General features: G+C 34.1%; 1 long non-coding RNA gene across 1 annotated transcript in view; it reads left to right on the forward strand.

Moving 5' to 3' along the window:
• Positions 1-15,699, forward strand: part of LOC127560725 (uncharacterized) — a 33,732-nt gene extending 18,033 nt beyond the window's left edge. Inside the window, exons 2-3 of the long non-coding RNA XR_007953395.1 lie at positions 3,534-3,589; positions 15,498-15,699. This is a non-coding gene — a long non-coding RNA (uncharacterized LOC127560725). The remainder of the gene's footprint in view (positions 1-3,533; positions 3,590-15,497) is intronic.
• Positions 15,700-22,116: the final 6,417 nt, after the last annotated feature.

Below are 22,116 nucleotides of genomic sequence, written 5' to 3' on the forward strand. Positions count from 1 at the left end.
TTCATTGCTGGAGGCTGGAGGCTGGAGGCTGGAGGCTGGAGCTTGGAGCTTGGCAGCTGGATGCTGGATTCTTTGGGATGACAGTCTCCACCAGCCCTGGGACCAACATGGATTCCTTGGTCCCAATATATCTTTATCCCTATCTGACTGGATAATTTGAAACGAGAGTTCTGTCCAGTCAATTTTACTGTCCCATTAATAAAATATTAAAAACTCTCTAAACTCTCTCCTGCCTCAGTTTCTCTGTCATTACAGTTATTATTCTGAGAAGTCCTCAGTTTCCCATTTCACTCATTATCAATAAGTCCAATGTCTTAACCTCACTAGTTTGAGCTGCAGTAACTGAGTAGAATCTTGTACTCTGCCTCTGTTCTCTCCTTCCTCCCTTCTCCCAGGCTCTTTCACCTCTGCTCCATAGAGCAGCTTTAAACCTGTAAGCTCTGACTTTTGGGGCCATATATAAATCTGCTTGCAAAGTTTGGCATCATAGCCAACCAGATTAATCTGAATTTGACTTTACTAGCTCCTATTTTGTCTGATCATTATAGACCCAATCTCAACAAGACTATTCTTTTCCACCCCGCTTCATTTCACCAAACAACATTCTGCTAATTAATGATGCTGTTCTGATAACTCTTAGGTTCAGATGGTTGGGGCTCTCTGGAAGCAAACATTGCTCCAACAAAAGTCTATTTTCCTTACCCTGTCAGATTTATAGTGCTGCGTCCTTCTAGAAGACAAAAATAAAACTGATTCTCCTTCCTTTTCCTTCCCCTTCATTTCTGTCTTCCAATGAGGGCTGGAGGTCAACCAGTAAGCATTTATTAAGCTCCTACTTTGTACTAAGAGCTAGTAATACAAAAAGAGGAAAAGACAATCCTTAATCCCAGAAAATTTACATCCTAATGGGGGAGATGACAAACAAAAAATATACATAAACAAATTATATACAGGATAAATAGAATATTTTTAACAAAGGGGAGGCATTAGAATTGAGGAGTTGGAAAATGTTTTCTGTAATAGGAGGGATTTTAGTTAGGACTGAAGGAAACCAATATTCTTTCCATAAGTTTGAAAGGACTTTTATGTGATGGCCTGTCTTGGAGGAAAGTGTTTCCTATTCCTATTCCTATGTCAAAGTTGAATAACTTTGTCAGAAATATTTGAGAAGGCAATTCCAATAAACTTGTGATGGAAAGAGCCATCTGCATCCAGAGAGAGGACTATGGAGACTTAATATGTATCACAGCATAATATTTTCACTGTTGTGTTTGTTGTTTGCTTGTTTGATTTTTTTTCTTTCTCACTTTTCCCCCTTTTGATCTGATTTTTCTTGTGCAGCATGATAAATGTGGAAATATATTTAGAAGAATTGCACAGGTTTAAGCTATATTGGATTATTTAATATCAAGTGTGTGGGGGGGAAGAGAGTGAGAACAATTTGAAACACAAGGTTAAGGAAGTGTGAATGTTTAAAACTGTCTTTGTATGTATTTTGAAAAATAAAAAGCTATTATTACATAAAAAAAGGAGAAAAAGAAATATCTGAAAAAAAATTCTTGCTCCAGGTAGAGTACAGTATATATAAGGGGAATACAATAGCCTGGGATTTGTGGCTTTTCTTTTTCTAATTTCTCCTGAACTTTGTTTTACAATTCACTGAAATTACCATTCTGAAGTGCTTAAGAATTTCCTGTTTCACTGAAAATGTTTAAGTTTTTTTGTCTCAAACCCTTTTTCCTTACCAAATCCACCCTTCAGATCAGATCAGCATCCTTTTTTTGTTCCAAACCCATAAGAAAAGGTAGTCCTTCTTTATGCCAGTGCCAATCCTTTTAGCTCATTTCCCCTCATTTCTTCAATCAGCTTTCCCCTTTAATCATCACCTTTCTCTCTCTAATTTTCAACTTTTGAGTATCCACCAGTTCCTTCTCTGCTGCCTTTATATATGAAGGGAAGTACCTTCTCTGCAACTTAAAATCTTAGAGCACTAACAAGAGTTCAATGACTTGCTCAAAGGTCATATAATCCATATGTATCAAAAAGCAGAATCTTCCTGTCTCCAAAGCCAGTTTTCTATCCACTATTTCATACAAGTAGTACTTTTAATAAATGCTTTTTTGATCAATTGATTAAACTTTCTAAGGTTTCAGAAATTCTTTGATTTTCAGTTAAAGATGACTTGTGACCTGTGTAGTCATTTCACACTACAGAAATTATACCTTTTGATCTGTGTATAAGGGACATGGATTTCATGCTACTGTGTAAGGAAATCTGAGAGTACAGATGATATATAGAATAAGTAAATTATATGGATTCATGTTGCACAATTGGCAGGTATATGATAAGCTTTATTAGGAATTATGGTAAATAATTTATAATATAATATAAATATAATTAAATAAATAAAAATTTATAAATACCTTAGTGAAATTAATTAGTATCTTAATATATTTTCTTTCTTATGTGCATATGCATGATAAATTCTAAAATTTATTTCCCTTTTTTGCTCCCTAAATGGACATGTAGATAGTTTTGCTCAAAGGGAAGGAACATGTGGACAGAAAAAGATTGTGAAGTCCTGTCCTGTGTTATGGTATAGTGGATAAGAAAATGGATTGAAATTTAGGAAATTTGGGTTCTAGCTCCAGCTCTCTTACTATGTCATGGTGTCATTTTGAGCAAGTCATTCCCTTTCACTGGGCTTCAAATTTGTTTTTTGTTTTTTTTTAATTTCTTAGATCATTTGGTCAGAGTAAATGACCTTTAGGACCTCCTTAATGCCACATTTCTATGACCATATGTTTTTTCAGAACCAGGTTGAACATGCCTTTTATTTTTTTCACTTTCCAAAGTGGCTATATCACTATATACCTTTTGAGCAGCTTCCTTGTGGTGCATTTCAGGGAAGTAAAGGCAAACAAGAAAAGTCTAGTAATACTTTCGAGGTTCTAGATCAAGTTATATTTAACTGGATATAAATAGGAAAGCAAAGAATTTTCTACTGCTGGAATTTTTTTTTCCCTACTTCACTAAGTAGATAGCAAAAGAGGCAGTATAGAATAGTCAGAACAAACAAACTAAACAAACAAACAAACTTCAAATTCCATCCCACCCCACCTCTTCCCCCAAAAAAAAGAAAAAGAAAAAGAAAACTCTCCCTGGAGTCAGAAGTCTTGAGATTAGGCCGAGGCTCAGTTCTTTATTACCTATATGAACTCTTGACAATTTGCTTGATGAGTCTGTTTCTCTCCCTGAAGAATAAGGAGGTTGAAATAGATGACCTTTAAAGTCCTTTTCAGGCATAAATTTGTGAATCTCTAGAAGTGATTGTCCTGATAAAATCTGGATACTTAAATCATTCTTTTTTTTTTTTTTTTTTTTCCTTCAGGTGTATATCAGTAACAATAAACATAACTGGCATTTATCTAGAACTTTAAAATTTGAAAACTATCTTCTATACATTATTTCATTTGTACCTTACAACAATTCATGATATGGAAATCACAAATATTATCTCCTTCATTTTACAGATAAGGAAAGAAATGAGATTCAAGAAAGATCAAGTCAATTGCCAGTGTTCACACAGGTAATGCTTGTCAAAGGTAAATTCAAACACTGTTCATTCTTGCCTCCAGGCCTAGTATTCCTTCCACTATATCATGCTGCCTCTCTAAGAGGTAACTAGGAAAATCATCATGTTCTCAAGGTTTGTTTGCTTTCTTTTTGAGGGAATTAATAAACATCCAGAAATGCCCCCTTGCCTCTTTGCTTTGCCCCATATCCCTCTCCTCCATTTCACTTATTGGTTCTATTTGAGCAAGAAGATATATATGGTTTGGCAACAGACATATCTCTGTATTTGTCTCCAGTGAGATAAAGGGATATCATGAAATTCTCACAATATTAATGTCAATTAAATTTAACTTTAGATCCCAAAGTCAAGGTTTGAAGTGGATTTGGAGAGAAGGGACAAGAGATTCTCATACCAATGAACTTTGGGAATTGGGTTATACAAATATGCTATACTATGCATATATCATATCATACTTGGACTGGAAATAGGAACTAGGGAAATGGGGAATTTTATTTAGACATAAAGACAAATATGGAGTACAAGCAAATCAATCTATTGTATTTGTTACTTCTAATTCTGATATTATGACAGCGTGGGCACCTGTGATTATTTTAAGAGATAGTTCAAATTAAAAAAAAAAAAAACAACTTTCCAAACAGAATCATTGAATGCAAGAACTGGAATTCCAAACCTCTTATTATAAAGATAAAAAAGCAGTCCCAGAAAAGTTAAAATAATTTTTTCCAAAGTATTGTTACTAGTTATTGGCAAACAGGTCTAAAGTCAGATTTTAGTATGTAGCAAGCCCTTAATAAATGTTACTTAACTGATGAAATACCCAGTTTTCTGATTCTCAAACCACTACTTCCACTCTTTTTAATTTGTATGAATGTTAAATTTCATAAGTTATTAATAAATAAAATAAATATGCCCTATTCAATTACTGAAAATTTCCAAAATTCTATTTCTCTCATTCTGGCACTTAGTACATTGAGAGATTAACTCCTAAGATAGGTTTTGAGATTCCCAAAAGAATGAAAATCACTTAAATTCTATCAAAAGTACATCAAACATGATACACTTACATATCCAGCCCAACATATTCAATAGCACAAGAATAATTGCAAGTCTTCCTTTTTATCCAAATCAAGAGACATTTTAAACAGTTATCTTCCATGTGCAAGGACATACAGGAAGGAGATAAAGGAATTTCAGAGTTAGATATAAATATGCTGATGTCACATTATATGTGTGATGATGGGCAAATCATTTTACCTTTTTGACCTTTAGATTCCTAATCTGTAAAATGGGAATAGCAGCACTTATACTGTTGTTTTTACTGGTTTGTAAGTCATAAAGCACCACAGAAATAGGAATGATATAGTATTGCTACATTGTTGTGTGGTATTTAGTGACAGCAAAAAAAGGTGCAAATGATACTTCAACACAACAAAAGATGAAGTGACACAAGGCACATGACAAATAAAAGAATGATATAGACAGATAATGCTTTGGAAAGGAGGGAAGGAAACAAGCATTTTTAAAGTGTTTACTATGTTCCAAGAACTGTGCTAAGTGCTTTATAATTATTGTTTCATTTTGATCCTCACAACAACCTCTGGAAGTAGGTGCTATTTTTACCCCCATTTTACAGTTGAGGAAACTGAGGCAGACTTAAGCTAAGTGACTTGCTCAGGGTCACACAACTGTAAGACATCAGAATTACAAGAAAACATTCCTTCATGAACTGAATAGAGCCTTCACTTCCCTCTCTCATTTTATCCTCTCATTCTTTTTGGCTCTTTTCCCAATGCTTACAAACCTGTTCCCAACCTTAGAAAACTTTCACTTAACTCTACCTTCCTTAGAGTTATCATCCTATATATTCCTTTTCCTGCTAAGCCTCTAGAAAGGATCCAAATGTATGCTTCCTTATTGTCCTCACTCTTCACTTGACATGAATATTATTCAAGGGTCATTGACTTAAATGATCTCTATGATTGCATTTGTCTAAGGAATTGTTTATATTCTTAACATATGGTGCATTCTCTCTGCTGTAAGATAGTCATTAAACTGCTTCTGCTATGTCAGTTGCCCCCTTTTAGGGTAATTAACAACTAAAAAATAGCAGAATTTAATATTTACTATACTTTTTAGTCAATACAAATATATTGTTTTCAATAAAGACTGAAATTAGTTCTTGGTATAACATTCTGAATACCTGATACCTAGTGCTTGTACTTTTTAGAATAAAGAGTGGTTAGCACTTACCTTGAAATGCTGAGAGCCAAGCAATTATGGGACCTCAGGCCTAAGCTTCTTTATACACCAAGATTTGCTAGCACAGCACTTTAACTTTGCTATATTTGGTGAATAACCATTTACTCTTTAGATGTAAATGTGTTGTAGCTATGATCTCTGACTCTTGTTAAATTACTTGGATAAATGACGGGTGGATACTGCATGATGCCAAGTCAGCTGCATAGGGATTTTGACATTGGGCACAGATCTGAGAGACTTAGAAAGAATCCTTGGGGATGATAGAAACTGGGGCAGAGAGGTCTAGAGAAGGACAGAGAAGGGCAGAAGTCAATAATGACATGTTACACTATTAGTACTATAAATATAATATACAATGATGCTTCATTTATTTAATTAAAATAAAAACCCATTTTTAAAAGCCTCAACAATGTGCCAATTATTGGATATGGTGCTGGGACAGAGGTAAAATTTAGATAAAGTTATTGGTCTGCTATGCTGACACATCTGGGAGACATCCCTATTGGTTTGCCCTCAGGGAAAGGGAAAGAACTGATGGGAAATTTTTATTTGGAGGGAAGAGGAGCTATAGATGTCATCCTTTCCATCATATAGGGGATGATTTTATAATCCATATAGATGAAGATGGAAACTTTCTTCGCGCATAGGGAAAATATATAGGAGGAGTTATATAAGCTAGGAAAAAACTGGAGCACAGGGAGAAAAAATTTTAAAAAAACTAATATTCTAGGGAAGAATCAGGAAAGGATAAGGGATGTAAGACACAAATACTATACTATAATGAATGAATTTCTTATATTTCTCAAGGATGTTGGTATTCTAGTTATTGTTATATAGTTTGAAAGTCATCTATGCCTTTTCATCTTGTATCGATTTTTTTCTCCCAGATATGTTAAATAGAAGATCTACCCATAATTTTGGAGGACTTTCCCTAGGTTTTTCCCACAGTAATTTAAGAACACCATGTAGGGCACTAGAATTGTCCATCTGTAACTCCTTATTCAAATGACATGACTGACAGATCTTCCTCAAATACTGATTATCCCTAGAAATATGATACAGCTTATTTTGTTATTTACTATTGTCTCTTTATTGCCTTTTAAAACACCAAAACTACTTATTTAGAAAGAGAAAAATTGTGGTGTTCTAAGATTTGAAACTATAAAGCATTGCTGGTAGGACATTTGTGTTGAAAAGATGGACCATTGGACTGAAAACTGAAAGCATTGCATGATTTTCCCAGAAAACCTTTACTTAACTCTACCTTTCTTTGAGTTATCATCCTATATATTCCTTTTTCTGCCAAGCCTCTAAAAAGGATTCAAATGTATGCTTCCTTATTGCCCTCACTCTTCACTTGACATTAATATTATTCAAGGGTCATTGACCTAAATGATCTCTATGATTGCATTTGTCAAAAAATTTTTTTATTCTTAACATATGGTGCATTCTCTCTGCTGTAAGATAGTCATTAAACTGCTTCTGCTATGTCAGTTGCCCCTTTTGGGGGCAATTAACAACTAAAAAATAGCAGAATTTAATATTTACTGTATGTTTTAGTCACTACAAATATATTGTTTTCTTTTTTTTAAATTTTAATTTTATTTTATTTAATAATAACTTTGTATTGACAGAATCCATGCCAGGGTAATTTTTTACAACATTATCCCTCGCTTATGTTTCTTTTTTTTCCCCTCCCTCCCTCCACCCCCCTCCCCAAGATGGCAAGCAGTCCTATATATGTTAAATATGTTGCAGTATATCCTAGCTACAATAAAAAATATATTGTTTTCAATAAAGAATTGCCTACAAAAGAGACTCTGTTTTCCCCTTCAGTTCTCATTGAGGATACTATCAAAAGCCAGGCCTGATTCAGACTTGTCCAGTGCTTCAAGTTTAAATTGGAATGAAATAAGATACTTATAGACTACTAGATTTAGAGCTAGAAGGAAATTTAGGGGACATCTAGTTCTGCCTCTCATTTTACAACTGATAAAATTAAGAGCCAGAAAGATTAATCAGCTTGCCTAAGGACACACAGATTAAGAAAGGCAGAAGTAGGATTTGAATACAGGTATGGTGACTTTTTAATGATCAAATTTAAAACACTGAATATCTTAGAAAAAGGTTAAAATAGAAGCATGTCATGATAATCTTTAGGAATCTAAGGAGACGTACTGTAGGCACACACAGGTGGAAGGATTGCTTTGGCAAAAAAAAAGAGTCATATTACCTTAGAAACAGGAATAAATGGGGAGGATAGATGAAGATGACTTTGAGGTCATCATTTGAGTGTAGTAAAAAAGATGAATGAGTTCATGATAGATGACCTAGATTTTCTCAGCAAAGTGAGAGGCAAAAAACAGCTGCTAAGACAAAAAGGAAAAGAAGTATTGATGGCTTGAGAAGAGAACATTTAGAACAAATATTAATTGGAATGGGAAACTCTTGAGGAAGAATAAAACTTGCTGTGCAGAAGTGAAGACCCAAATAAGATTAAATAAAATTATTTTGTCAGTATGGTGGTGTGATTTCCTCCAGGAATGTTAAACAGCTTTGAGGTATAATTTTTAAAGTATTTCCATCTGTCTCTGTCTATCTGTTTATCAATTTGACTCAATATGTTTGTTCCAGGATCAAGACTGTTAAATAACAGAAGTGGAATCAGGGCAGGGGAGATTGATGATGAGTTTGATTTTAGACATGCTGAGTTTCAAATAAAGATAATACAAGGTAATATGGTCAAAGGCAAGAACAGGAGGGAAATAATGAGGTCAGATAGCACAGAGAAGTAACAGAGGATAAAGAATGATCAATTGTTATTGCATTTGGAGGGTTTTTGGTGACTTTTGAGAGATAGCAGTTTTAGTAAAATGATGAGGATAGAAACCACATTATGAGGGGAAATGAGTAAATGAGGAAGAAGACAGGATTTTATTTTCATAGAAATGATTCTCTTAGTTGTGAGGGTCTTGACTTTAGAAGAAGAGTAGTGAAGAAGTGAAAAAAGACACAGAAAAGGTCACTTAAGATAGGCTCTTTAAAAAAAGAATATTTGAAATTTAAACTCTCAGAGATAACAGGGATTCTAAAAAAACCTCTTAGTCTATTCCACCTCCCATGAGGAAATTAAGGTCAAAAAGAAGTGACATAAGTTGTCCAAGGTTACCCAGAAAATTAGTGGCCAAGCCAAGGATTACAACCTGGGTCTCCTGACTTATTCAAGAGATCTTTCCACCACATCAAAAAGACATATGAGAAGATACTGTAGCTAATTGTGTTTGTACTATCTGATCATATCTAACATTTCACATCTAAGGCTTTCTAAGAGCTTTATGTAAGAGATGACTTTTTAAAATCAGCACAAAAATTTCTGAGACAGGAATAAGAATTTAGGTGCAAAAGTTCTAAAGCAGGGACACTAGTAATAGTAAAGATTGAAATTAAAACTGTTTTACTAAACTATATAAAATAGTAGGAAAGGGCATAGAGAAATCATGTAGTTTGATCTCATCATTTTATAGAAATGAAACAACCCCAAAGAAGTGAAGGGGACTTTCCCAATGTTATATAACAAACAAGTCTTAAAAATTTTTTTGAAAATTTTTTTATTTATTCTATTTTTAATTTATAGAATAAAATAAGCATTTCTATAACATAGTAGGAACAAATGATTGTACATGAAACTGTAAGTTATGTACAACTTGCTATGCCTTTTAAATATATAATAAAGTTACCATGTAAGTTTCTTTTTTCCTCTTCTCACTGTAGCAATAACTACCATTGAACATAAATGATTATGTAATATATATGTAAAATATACAATCTGAATATAGATAACATCTTCCTCCATATGCCCTCTATAATTACTTTGGGTGCTTATAATATTCAAAATGATTTATTTACTCAAAGTTCTTAAAATAGTATTGGTATTACTTATATATGTTATTTATAATTTGTACTAATATCTTTTGTTTTTTATATAATTTTCATTTCCTGTGATTTCTTCCTCCTTTACCAGTGAGTCATCCCTTTTATATAGAATTAAAAAAAAATTAAGTAGTGCATCCATTCAGTCTAACCTTCTATGCAAGTTCTATATCTATAGTCTCCCAACTCTGCAAAGAACAGAAGTACTTTTTCTCAGTTCTTTTTTGGAACCCAGCTTGGCAATTATAGTTACTTAGCATTCATATTTTGTTGTTATTGGTCTTTCCATTTACATTGTATATATTGTTTTACTGGTTTTGATTAATCCAGTTTCTTGGCAGTTTTTCCTTCTTCATCATTTCAGTCACATACCTTTATTAAGCACTTACTATGTGCCAGACACTGTGCTAAATGCTATATAGAGAAAGGCAAAAACCTGCCATCAAGGAGATAATCTAAAGGGAGAGACAACATGTAATCATTGGACATATTGCAAGATATATATAGAGAGCAGAACATATGATTCCTCGACAGTCAATAAACATATATTAAACTTTTATTATGTTCCAGACACTGTGCCAAGCTCTAAGGATAGAAAGAGAGGTAAAAAACATTCCTTGCTTTCAAGGAGCTTAGCTTAACAGGAGAGAACATGCTAATAACTATGTACAAAGAAGGTATATAAGGAATAAACTAGATGGCAGGAAACCGGAAACCAACTGAATGCCCATCAGTTGGAAAATGGCTGAATAAGTTATAGTATATGAATGTTATAGAATATTATTGTTCTATAAGAAATGATCAGCAGGATTTGATTTCAGAGAGTACTTACATGAATTGATGCTAAGTGAAATGAACAGAACCAGGAGATCATTATACATGGCAATACAAACAGATACAATGATCAATTCTGATGGATGTGACTCTTTCCAACAATGAGATGATTGAGGCCAGTTCCAATGATCTTGTGATGAAGAAAATCATCTACACCCAAAGAGAGAACTGTGGGAACTGAGTGTGGACCACAACATAGCATTTTCACTCTTGTTTGCTTGCATTTTTTTCTTTCTCTTTTTTTTCCTTTTTTGATCTGATTTTTCTTGTGGAAATATGTATAGATGAATTGCACATGTTTAACATATATTAGATAACTTGCTTGTCTAGGGGAGGGAGTGGGAAGAAAGGAGGGGAAAATTAGAACACAAGGTTTCATAAGGGTGAAAGTTGAAAATTATCCGTGTATATATTTTGAAAATAAAAAGCTTTAATTAAAAAAGAATAAACTAGAGATAATCAAGCTTTAAGAAGGAATTAGAAAGAATTGTAGCAGAAGAAGAGATAGTAGGGGCAGATAAGTGGCACAGGGAATAGAACAGTGGCACTGGAATCAGGAGGAACTGAGTTCAAATTTGACCCCAGATATTTTCTAACTATATGATTTTGGGCAATTGCATTTTTAAAAAAGTTGTGATTTGGGGACTTGAAGGAAGGCAGGGAAGCCACAGATAAGGAGGGAGAACAGTGCAGGCATGGAACAAAGTCAAAGAAAATATCTAGTTAGCAGATAGAGTGGATTCTTTCTATTAGATCACATTTTTTCATATATTGATTTTGAATATAATTTCCTAACCCTCTCTAATGCAGTCTTTATGGAGCTGCTAATTTGGCATTCTGAAGACAAAGGCTTGGCCACAGTATCTTCTTGCTCAAGACTCTTCTGTGACTTTCTATTACCCCTAAAATACAGCACACTATCTTCATGATATTTTAACCTCTTCCTAGTCTGCTATAGTTTACTTTTACATGCTAGTTTTATATCTCTCTTTCAAGGACTCAGTAATCCAGACAAACTGAACTACTTGCTGATCCTCTGATTTAGAATCAATTTTCTCTTCTTCGTTCTTTGTAAAAATCTGTTCAATCACTTAGAATGTTTCCCACTTATATTTATTTCTTAGATTCCTTAGCCTCCTTTAAAGCTTGGCTGTTTACTCCTGTAATATAATTTATTTCTCCCTGATCAAGTTATTTTGTGCTTACTTTTTATTAGGAACAGAGAAGGAATTACTGAGGATGGTAGAAAAGAAAAAAATCACTTTAATTTCCCTATTATCACCACTTCCTCCTCTGACCAAAGGAGTCATCAACATTTCAGGGCCAGAGGAATTTGGATTTTCTCCTCAGTGATAGAACAGTATCTCCATAAGAGCAATAACTGGCAGTAGAATCTTTATTGGGAAATTAGAAGAAACTAGACACATTATGGAAAGACTTCTCAAAAGATCCCAGCAAAAAAAGGTTACACAATGCCTACTGGAAACTTCTTGAGTTCTTCACAAAAAGGAGAAAAGGAATCAAGTTTCCATTTCTCATGTGTACTATTGAAATTTGAATCCACTTCCTTAGACTATGACTTTGAGACAATGTGTCACAGATTTGTAGGCGGATATTTTATACCAATTGATAATAATAATAATAATAATAACTAACATTTCTTTAATGTTTAGTATGTACTAGGCACTGGCACAGTGCTTTAACATTATTATTTCTTTTGGTCTTCATAACAATCTTGGGAGGTAGGTATTACTGTGGTTTTTATATTACAGATGAGGAAAGCGGAGTAAACAGAAGATAAATGACTTACTCAGAGTCAAATAGCTAGTAAGTGTTTTAAACTGGATTGACCTCAAGTCTTCCTGACTCCAGACCCAGGCACTTTCTCCACTGTGTTACCATCAACTAATTACTACCTTAATAAATATCCTTTCTAAAAGCTAATCAAGCTGACTGAGTAATTGACCATCAACTAATAATCATGCATGAGAGGAAATACAAGTTCTGCTGAATTATCACATTAGAAAGATCTTTGGTTTCCTCCTCTCCACCATATCCTTAAGATTCACCCTAGAATCTTGAGAGGATTAATAGCTGCTCTCTGGGGACCCAGTGTGAAAATGGAAGTAGAGGTTAGGAAAGTAGCTTCAAATAATGTGCCCAAAATCACTAATAATTTGAGAAATACAAATTAAACAACTATAAGGTATCATTTCATAATTATCAGATTGAGTAAGTTAGTAAAAAAAAAAAAGTAAAATAGCAAATGCTGGAGGGACTATGGGAAAGCAGCTTCTTTAATATACACTGTTGGTGGAACCATCACCTGGTACAACAATTTTGGCAAGCAATTTGGAACTATGCCTCCCAAATTATATAAACTATGCATACTCTTTGACCACTACTAGCTCTTTATTGCAAAGACTAAGAAAGAAAAAGGACCCAAATGCATAAAAATATTTATAACAAATCTTTTTTTCTGGTAACAAAGAATTCCACACTGAGATGAGGCCCATTGGGAAATGGCTGAACAAGTTATGGTACATAAATGTGACAAAATAGTATTGAACTAAAAGAAATGATGAAGGCGATAGTTTCAGAAAAAACCTAGGAAAATTTGTATCAACTGTTACAGAGTGAAATGAGTAGAATCAGTCAAACATTTTATATAATTAATCAACACAACTAAGCACAATTTCAAAGGATTCATTAAACATGAAATATCAATATTTAGATAAAGAAGTGATGGATTTGGTGCAGTTCAAAGCATTTTCCACTTTTATCTCTAGCTCTTGTTTCTCTTCTCTTTTTTTCTAGAACTTACATTTCATTTATTAAAAAAAATTTTTAAACTCTTAAAAAACTTAATCTTTTCTGGGAATTTTAATTAAGTTTTGTGACCTAGTTGTGATTTTCCTTGAGGCTTTACTTGTAGATGTTTTGGGGTCAATATCTTCCTTTGGGTTTGTGTCTTGAAAACTGATTTCATCATAATACCTTTTAATGAGAAAGAAGAGAAAAAGGGAAAGAAGGAAAAATTTATATAACACCTAGTACATATTTTTATATGTACTTTACATTATAATGAAGCCATATTCAAAATCAGGTCTTTCTGAATATAAGCCAAGTGCTCTATCCACTGTATTACTTAGCTTCCTCAGGTGGGACTTGGGATTCTTTGCTTGTTTGTTTATATTGTCTACTTCTTGACCTTGGACTTTATTTTAGAGCCAGATTCTATGTCTTTCTGGAGGGAATGTTGGGTTGATTTTGCTGTGGCTCTCTTGAGGTATTGAGTAATATGTTATTCCACGGATGGCTCCAACTGGGAACATGCAAACTTTCAGTTCTCCCATGGTCTTACCCTAGACAAAATCTGATCTTTTTCATTCCAACTCCCACCCCATGTCCCAAGTGTAAATTCTCCAAGTTTCTAATCTGGGATTTGGGTCTGAGCAATAGGTATATGGGCTGTGTCCTCAATTAGAATTTTAGTAAACAATTGCTAGACTTAAGCATTCATTGTAATTTTTTTCTTGGAATTTCCAATGAGGTTTAGATTGGGCACATTTTCTAGATCTGTTTGAGAAGGGATGTGTGTGTGTGTGTGTGTGTGTGTAGGGGTAGAGATCCGAGTGGTGCTTTTCCTTATTACTCTATTATCTTGGTACTACTTCTAACACAACACTGTCTATGCATATCCTTAGCTTCAGTAGCTATATAACTTCTTTCACTAATATACAATTAGATGTTATTGTAGCAATGCTTGATATTTCTGGAATTATTTACTTCTTAGGATATATTCAGAATGACCAGAAGAATATTTAAGTAGAAAGTTATGTTGGTAATAGATGAGTTTCTGCCTTGCTGCACAAATCTTCAGATTGATACCTGTCCTGATCAACATTCCAGCATTGTCCACCTTTGTTTTTTAATGACCCTGTAATTTTTGTTACCTGGAATTATTGTTACCCTACTCTTATTAATTATTTTAGTGCTTAAAATTGAGAAGGTGGGAACAAAAGTCTCACCAGTGGTGAATGTAGATACAATTTTACTTTGAAATTGTTAAACTCAGGATAAGTTACAGAAACACAATCCAACTTTTTTCATTCCTCTACTCCAAACCAGTTACTTTTTCTGTTCAGAATTCTTCCAGTTAACCATCTAATCATTATTAACTATTATATAATAATTGCTAACATTTTCATAGCATTTTACCAACTGTTGAAACATACATTGCTGCATTTGCTTTTCACAATAATGTATGAGGATTTCAGAGTGGTTATTATTGCCCCATTTACAGAAGAGGAAACAGATATCTAGAAAGGAAACACAACTTGTCAAAGTTACCCATGTCATTAGTGACAAAGCAGAGACCAGACTGTCATCATCATAATGGCAGACCATTTAAAAGAACATATATCTAAATGGAAATATTAGGCCAAGTCATGGGAGCATAGTCTATACTTATCACTTCTGCATCACAGGGGTTAAGGTCAAAAAACCTCCTGTTATGCCACAGTTCTCTTTAACTTTTTTTTTCCTGCACTAGTTTCCCTTGTCTCAGTTTCCTTAACTGTTCTGTCTCAATCCCCTAAGCTGTAAAACTCCTCCTCTGGTCCATTAAGACTGAGGACCATCTGATCTAAGGTTATAAATTGTTAATGCAAGCAAGATAAACAAGAGAGTAGACCTCCTGACTCTTTTCTGTCCTCAAGAATTTACAATATCCCTCTAAAATATTCCAAGATACCTCACTGACATCTTTATTTCTGTACATTCAGACATCCTGTCTCTGGTTTTTAGTATTTATGGCCTCCCCTATCCTGACAGAAGTTTTCATGCCCTTTTCCCTCTTCTTTGTTTCTAAAAGGTATTTAAGGATTTGAGATTCTCCCATTCATCGCTGGATGCTGGATGCTGGATTCTTTGAAATGACAGTGTCCTCCAGCCCTGGGATCAACATGGATTCCTTGGTCCCAGTATATCTCTCCATTCTAATCTCTGTCTGACTGGATAATTTGAGACGAGAGTCCTGTCCAGTCAATTATGCTCTCCAATTAATAAAATATTAAAAACTCTCTAATCTCTCTCCTGCCTCAGTTTCTCTGGCAATACACTCCCATGATCTGGAAAATAAATGTAAATTTTTTTGACTCTCCTTTCATACCAGAGAAAAATTCTGAATTATTGTGGTATCAAAACCATGATGGAGAAATTCATGCTATGAAAGGATTTGCTGTACTCTCATCAAGAAAGATAGTGTAGAAAGAAGAGGGTCAATTCTAACATCTTTGCAAATCCTTCCTGCATCCTTCCTATTTAAACTATAGAAAGAGGGGGGAAATCTAGTGATGGAGTCAAAGGAGGAGTAGTTAAAGACATATGAGTAAAATTCTGAAAGTGAAGTGTTTATAGAAAGCAAGGGAAAAGAAAAAAGGGCAAAAAGGGCATCAGAAAAGGTTCAGAAGAAGGAGTTTGTCCACAATGTAAAACACCCTAGAAAAGGGAGAACAAAAATGAGGCCATTGGATTTAGCAATAAAGAGGTCACCTTAGAAAGAACTGCTTGTCAAGAAGTATGGGCCATGGTTCCTGCCTTCAAGAAATTTATTACTAATAACGTGAAAAGAAAGATAAAAAGTACCAAAAATTAAATAACTCCCTCTGGGAAAACCCACTCCTGTATCCCCGACTCCCTAAGGATATAGATATATTACATTCCATATATCTCTTATGCTTCCTCACCAGCTCTCTGTATAAATAAGGACAGGACATGTCCATAACAAAGGGGTGAGCATGAAGATTTTGTAAGAAAACTGTATTGCCAAATCACATTTAGTGGATATGAAAGTCACATGGGATTGTTAAAATGAGTTAGGGAAATATTTATTATATAAAAGATTTGGGCAATAAATTCTTCAAAGAATTCAGTGGCAGGAAAAAGTTTATTTCTTCAAAAGAACTTATATTTTAAACTTGTATGCTACTACACTAAACTTCTACTGAAATTCTACTCCTATGCCTCATAGAGGTAACCTTGAGTTTTTAAAGGTTATTTCAGTGGATGATAAGCTTTGCCAGCTCTTAAACCAAGGTGGAAAAGCTTTAATTAGAAACCCTGAGGTCAGAGAGGCTCATCACTAATTTAATTCAAGATACACTTTTAATATTTTAATGTTTAATATTTTTCTATTTATTTTTAGTTCTTTGTGTTCCATCAAACTGATTTTTGCAAAGATGTGTAATGCTGAAGATAGTTGGATTCCAATTCCAATATAATGTTCCTATTTAATAACTACCAAAAGTTTTTAATATTTATTTTTCCAACATTATGTTCAGTTCTGTCAGTCAATAAACATTTATTAAGTAACTACTTAGGCACTATGCTAAGTGCTGAGGATTCAAAGAAAGGCAAAAGATAGTTCCTATTCTCAAGGAACTCATAATCTAATGGGGAAGACAACAAACAATTATATCCAGACATTACATATATATCTATAATAATTTGGAAATAATCATCATAGGGAAATCAGTAGTATTGAATGGGATTGATAAAGGCTTCTTGTAGAAGGTAAGATTTTCGTTGGGACTTGAAGGGAAGTCAGTAAGGGAAAACGAGAAATAAGAAAAATGTATATTTTTTTTCTTGTAAGATTTGTCTAAGTCTGAAAGAGACACGGTAAAGTTACTCATAATTATTATCTTATTATGTGGGTCTTTTTTTCCCTATTCAGGTAAAATACATTCTTCCTTTAAACATTTAGATACTCCTCCTTCTTCTCCTTTTCTTTCTCCTCCTCCTCCTCCTCCTCCTTCTTCTCTTTCTCCTCATTCTTCTCCTCCTCCTCTTTCTTTTCCTCCTCTTCCTCCTCCTTCTCTTTCTCCTCCTCTTCCTCTTCCTCCTCCTTCTCCTCCACTTTCTCTTCCTCTTCTTCTTTTCTTCTTTTTTCCTCAAATAAGAAAATGTGGTTTCTGACCTATCCCACATTATTTATAATTTGTCTTAATAAGATCCACCCATGATGCCCAATTTTAAAAAAAATATTAAGTTTCTTATTTTCTCTTCTATTTGGTCCTCAATGATACATAAAGAAATTAGTAAAGTGAGAGTGCAACCAGTGTTGGAAAAGAGTAGTCAAAGATACAGTATTATAAGTTTGTTAATTATAGAACAGGTATCCTAGAAGCATTCATTAAATAAGCATTTATTAAGAAATTATTATGTGTCAGATACCATACTAGATGTTGGGGATATAAAGAGAGAACCAAAACTATTTCCACTCTAAAGGTTTTTTACACTTTTTCAATAGACTATCTACTCATGGCTAATCATTTCTTTCCTCTGGGCTTGGTTTTTCATCTTTCCAGTGTTTAGCATAATGCCTAGCATACAGTAGCTCTTTAATCAGAGTTTATTGATTGATTGTTGATTGACATAGTGACCTATGGAATGGCTCCTCATAGGCAGGGAGGGGAAAGGGTCAGACCCCATAGAACAAACAGTTTAAACTCTGGATATTGATATTTTAAAGAAAAAGTGAAATTATTTGGGAGGGGGTGAGGAGGGAATGAAGTAGGAGATTAGGTGGTAGGGAGAATAACAATGACCTCAGGAGAAACTTTAGCAGCCTAAATATCTGAGACTTGTTTTTCCTTCACTGTGAGTTATTATCAGAATCTGAGAATGTGGACAATTGATGGAAACAAGTATGGTATCAGATGTAGGCGGAAATCACTTGTAAGGAAAGGACACTGTTATCTTGACCTGAGAATAATCCTAATTATGAAAATTAACAACTGGAGCCTTGGATCCAGCAGGTCACTGATTTACTTAGGGAATAACCTCCCTGGGCAGAATTTACTGTTTGCTTAACTGTGTCTGCCTCAAACACTTATGTGACCTGATGAATTTATGAATTTTCCAGCCTTTCTTCTCCCTGACAAACCCACCTTTTTTCTGTTTTGAAATTTAGCATTTCCTTCTGGAGTTTCCAGTGATTTAAAATCTTATTTGCTTATTATTTATATTCTTATGATGGATTTGGTCTCCAGATAAAGATAAACTGATGTTTATAGTATTCTGAGAAGTTTTTTTGCCATAAAGGATTATTACAAAAGGAGGAAATGCAGTGATTGGTAGGAATTATTTAGAATAACTGATTTTGTGGATTTGTTTGTTTTATTTGGTGGATCATGGGTCCCTTTGGCCACTGATGAAATCTATGGATCACTTAACAGAAAATTGTTTTTAAAATGTGTAAAATAAATGTAAATGTATAAAATATGAAATACTAGTATAAAAGAAACCAATTCTATTGGAATAATTATTGATTTTTTTTGAAGTTCATAGACTTAAGAACTTAAAAGAATTCCTGGTTTAGGAGGCAGCTAAATGGCATGGTCCCTGGAGTCGGAAGGACCTAGATTCAAAAATCCAGTTTCAGACACTTAACACTCACCAGCTATGTGACCTTTAGAAAGTCACTTAACTCCAATTGCCTTGCCAAAAAAACTCCAGGTTTATAATGTATTGCAGAACAGAAGGGAGAGTTTCTATACATTGGTTAGAGAAAGAAAAGATTTCTTTTGTTTCAGCTATCTGGACTCTGATGCGATTGATTTCTATTCTTAATATTTCCATTAATAACATTAATAATAGAATATTTTGAGTGATAATATTTTCTATGAATAGTTATATTAACAATGGGAAGTTCCTGGAGATACCAGGGGAAAGGACAATTTGAACTTGTATGAACAGCTAATTACTCTGGACTTTAAAGAAAAAAAAAAGTAAAACCATATGAAGCACATCCTGGGGCTTCATCTATAAAATGAAGAGGCTAGACTGCAGCCTGTCTAAAATCCCACCTAACAATGAGAATTTTTTCTCTTCCAACATGAGAGAATTTTCTGCTTTTTGTAATTCAAGAGGCAACAATGCTGGATTTCATTTAGGTAGAAGCAGAATTAGGGTTGATAAATATTAATTTACACATTGCTCTCCTCATCTGCTTGCTGCTTTCTCTTTCTTATTTAGGAAAATCTGTTAGGAACAGGCAGTGAGGGCACTCCAGAGAAATCACCACGTATGTATAGTATGCACCCAAATCTGTTTTAATGTCGGCAACACAGTTTACAGTCTGGCAGATGCTGTGTATTTATTCCAGCACTTTAATCCCCATAGAAGAGCATCTAGCAGCTGTGTTAACTGCCCATAGTATCAAAATCCCCTTTGTATTTTTGCTGTTTGTTCTGTTCTTTCTGTCTCTTTAAGAAGAAGTGTCTGAGTTCTGAGGCCTGTTTTTAAGCTGGGTTTCTGAATAGATCTTTGCTGAAGCTTACAAAGAGAATCTTAAAGTTCAGTTTTAACCATATCACACCTCTACTCAACAAATTTCAGTGAATCCTTATCACCTTCAACCTCAAGTATAAAATATTGTCTGACATTCAAAGCCATAGTCTTCATATTCTGCCCTCCACTACATTTTTTAGTCTTCTTATACAATCCATTTACTCCACAATTCAGCGATACTAGTCTTTCTATTCTTTGAACAAGCCATATCTTGCTCTAGGCAGGTTTCTTCTATGCAAGGAACGCTCTTCATCCTCATTCCTGGTTTCCTTCAATGTTCCAGCCAAAAATCCATTTTCTATGAGAACCCTTTCTTGATCTTCCTTAATCACAGTTCCTTCTTCCTATTGATTATCTTCAATTTAGCTTCCAATATGTTATGTTTGTACATAGTTATTTGTGTATTGTCTTCCCCATTAGAAGGTAAGCTCCTTGAGAACAGGGATCTTTTACCTTCTATGTATCCACTGTGCTTAACACAATGACTGACACATAGAAGGCCTTTAATAAATGTTTATTGATTGATCGAAATACTCATATTCAAAAGACAAGAGGGAACATTTAAAAGTTGGACTTAGTTCAAGTGCCTGATTACCTTATCTTCTCTCAAGGAGAACAGTAGCTGTAGCACTGGGAAGAATGAAATATTGTACTAGATTCAGGGACTTGAAGTTTGAAAAAATTAGTTCATCATCAGGTAAAAAAATTAACATTCTCAACTGGCTGTATTTATCTGAGAGAGAGAGAGAGAGAGAGAGAGAGAGAGAGAGAGAGAGAAGAGAGAGAGAGAGAGAGAGAGAGAGAGAATGAGAGAATGAGAATGCATAGGATAGTCTACTGTTTTTGAAATTAGAGGACCTGAATCTGCATCTCTTGGTTCTCACACATAAACTGTATAATCTGTGTAAAAGCTCACAATGCTAAAGCATTAAGGTTTGCAAATCACTTTACATCTTTTATCTAATTCCATCCTTACAGCAGATAGAATAATTATCATTCCCATTTTATAGATTTTTGTAAATGAGAAAACAGTATATAACTTGTAGGTGTCTGAGGAGAAAGTCAGCCTTTCTTGACTCCAAGCCTAGCCTTCTATTCATTATATTTACCCTCTTTTAGCTTCCTTTTCTTCATTTGTAGAATGGAATGTTGCAATGGCAACACTTACCTCATAAGGTTATTATAAGTAATGCTTTATAAAACTTAGAGTATGACACAAATTTTAATTAATAACAGCTTATAAGTGGTTAATGAACTACAAACCATTTGAAAGGGATAAAATATAGGCTTATGTGAGGAAGAGGAATTAATTAATTTCATTCAGTCAATCAATTCATACCTACTAGGTGCTAGGCACTGTGCTAAGTATGAATTGCCTTTGACAATTGACAGGACTTGACAAATGTTTGGATATGGAATGCAGGAGATAATGTGGAATGGTGGTTGACACCTAGTTTTGGAGCTTGGGTGACTGGGAGTATGAGGCTGTTGGGAGGAGGAAAGAATTTGAGGGAAAAGATGATGATTTCATTTTTGGATATGTTGAGTACAAGATATTTATGGAAATTCTAGTTTGAGAAGTTTAACAATTGCATTTGAAGACCTGTAAAGTATTAGGTAAATATTAAAATTTCAAAGCAAAATGTAGGATTTTTCTGAGTAGATTTTTGAAAGCTTTTGTCATTATTTTAGGAAGGGAATTCTGACTTAATAAGAATGTGGACAGACCTGGCATTGAGCACACACACTTGTTGCTGATTTTCTTGCAGAGCTATCAGATATTTTTATCAACAGGAATGGTGATGGCAGTGACACTTGGCCTGTGCCAGTAAAAATCAGGCTGAATGTCTATTTTGACACATGTGCTTTGTAGTTTTCTAGTTCTTATGGTAGATTGAAGTATTTATTTATATATGACTAAAAGAGATGACATCCTTTGCTTGGGCAGTTTGGCTTGGGGGTTCTCATTTAAGAATACAGCATGATGTGGTATCAAAGATCCATTTTCTAATTACACTTCTGAGGTTAAGTAATGGTGCTAAGGTCTTTTTTTCCTTTCTATGGAGTGAAGGGGTTAGATTCTGAGTTATGATGTGCAGGGGATTGTTCTTGTCTTTATTCAACATTTTAATCAACTT

The sequence above is a fragment of the Antechinus flavipes genome, chromosome 4 (assembly GCF_016432865.1).
Source record: "Antechinus flavipes isolate AdamAnt ecotype Samford, QLD, Australia chromosome 4, AdamAnt_v2, whole genome shotgun sequence".
Taxonomy (NCBI): domain Eukaryota; kingdom Metazoa; phylum Chordata; class Mammalia; order Dasyuromorphia; family Dasyuridae; genus Antechinus; species Antechinus flavipes.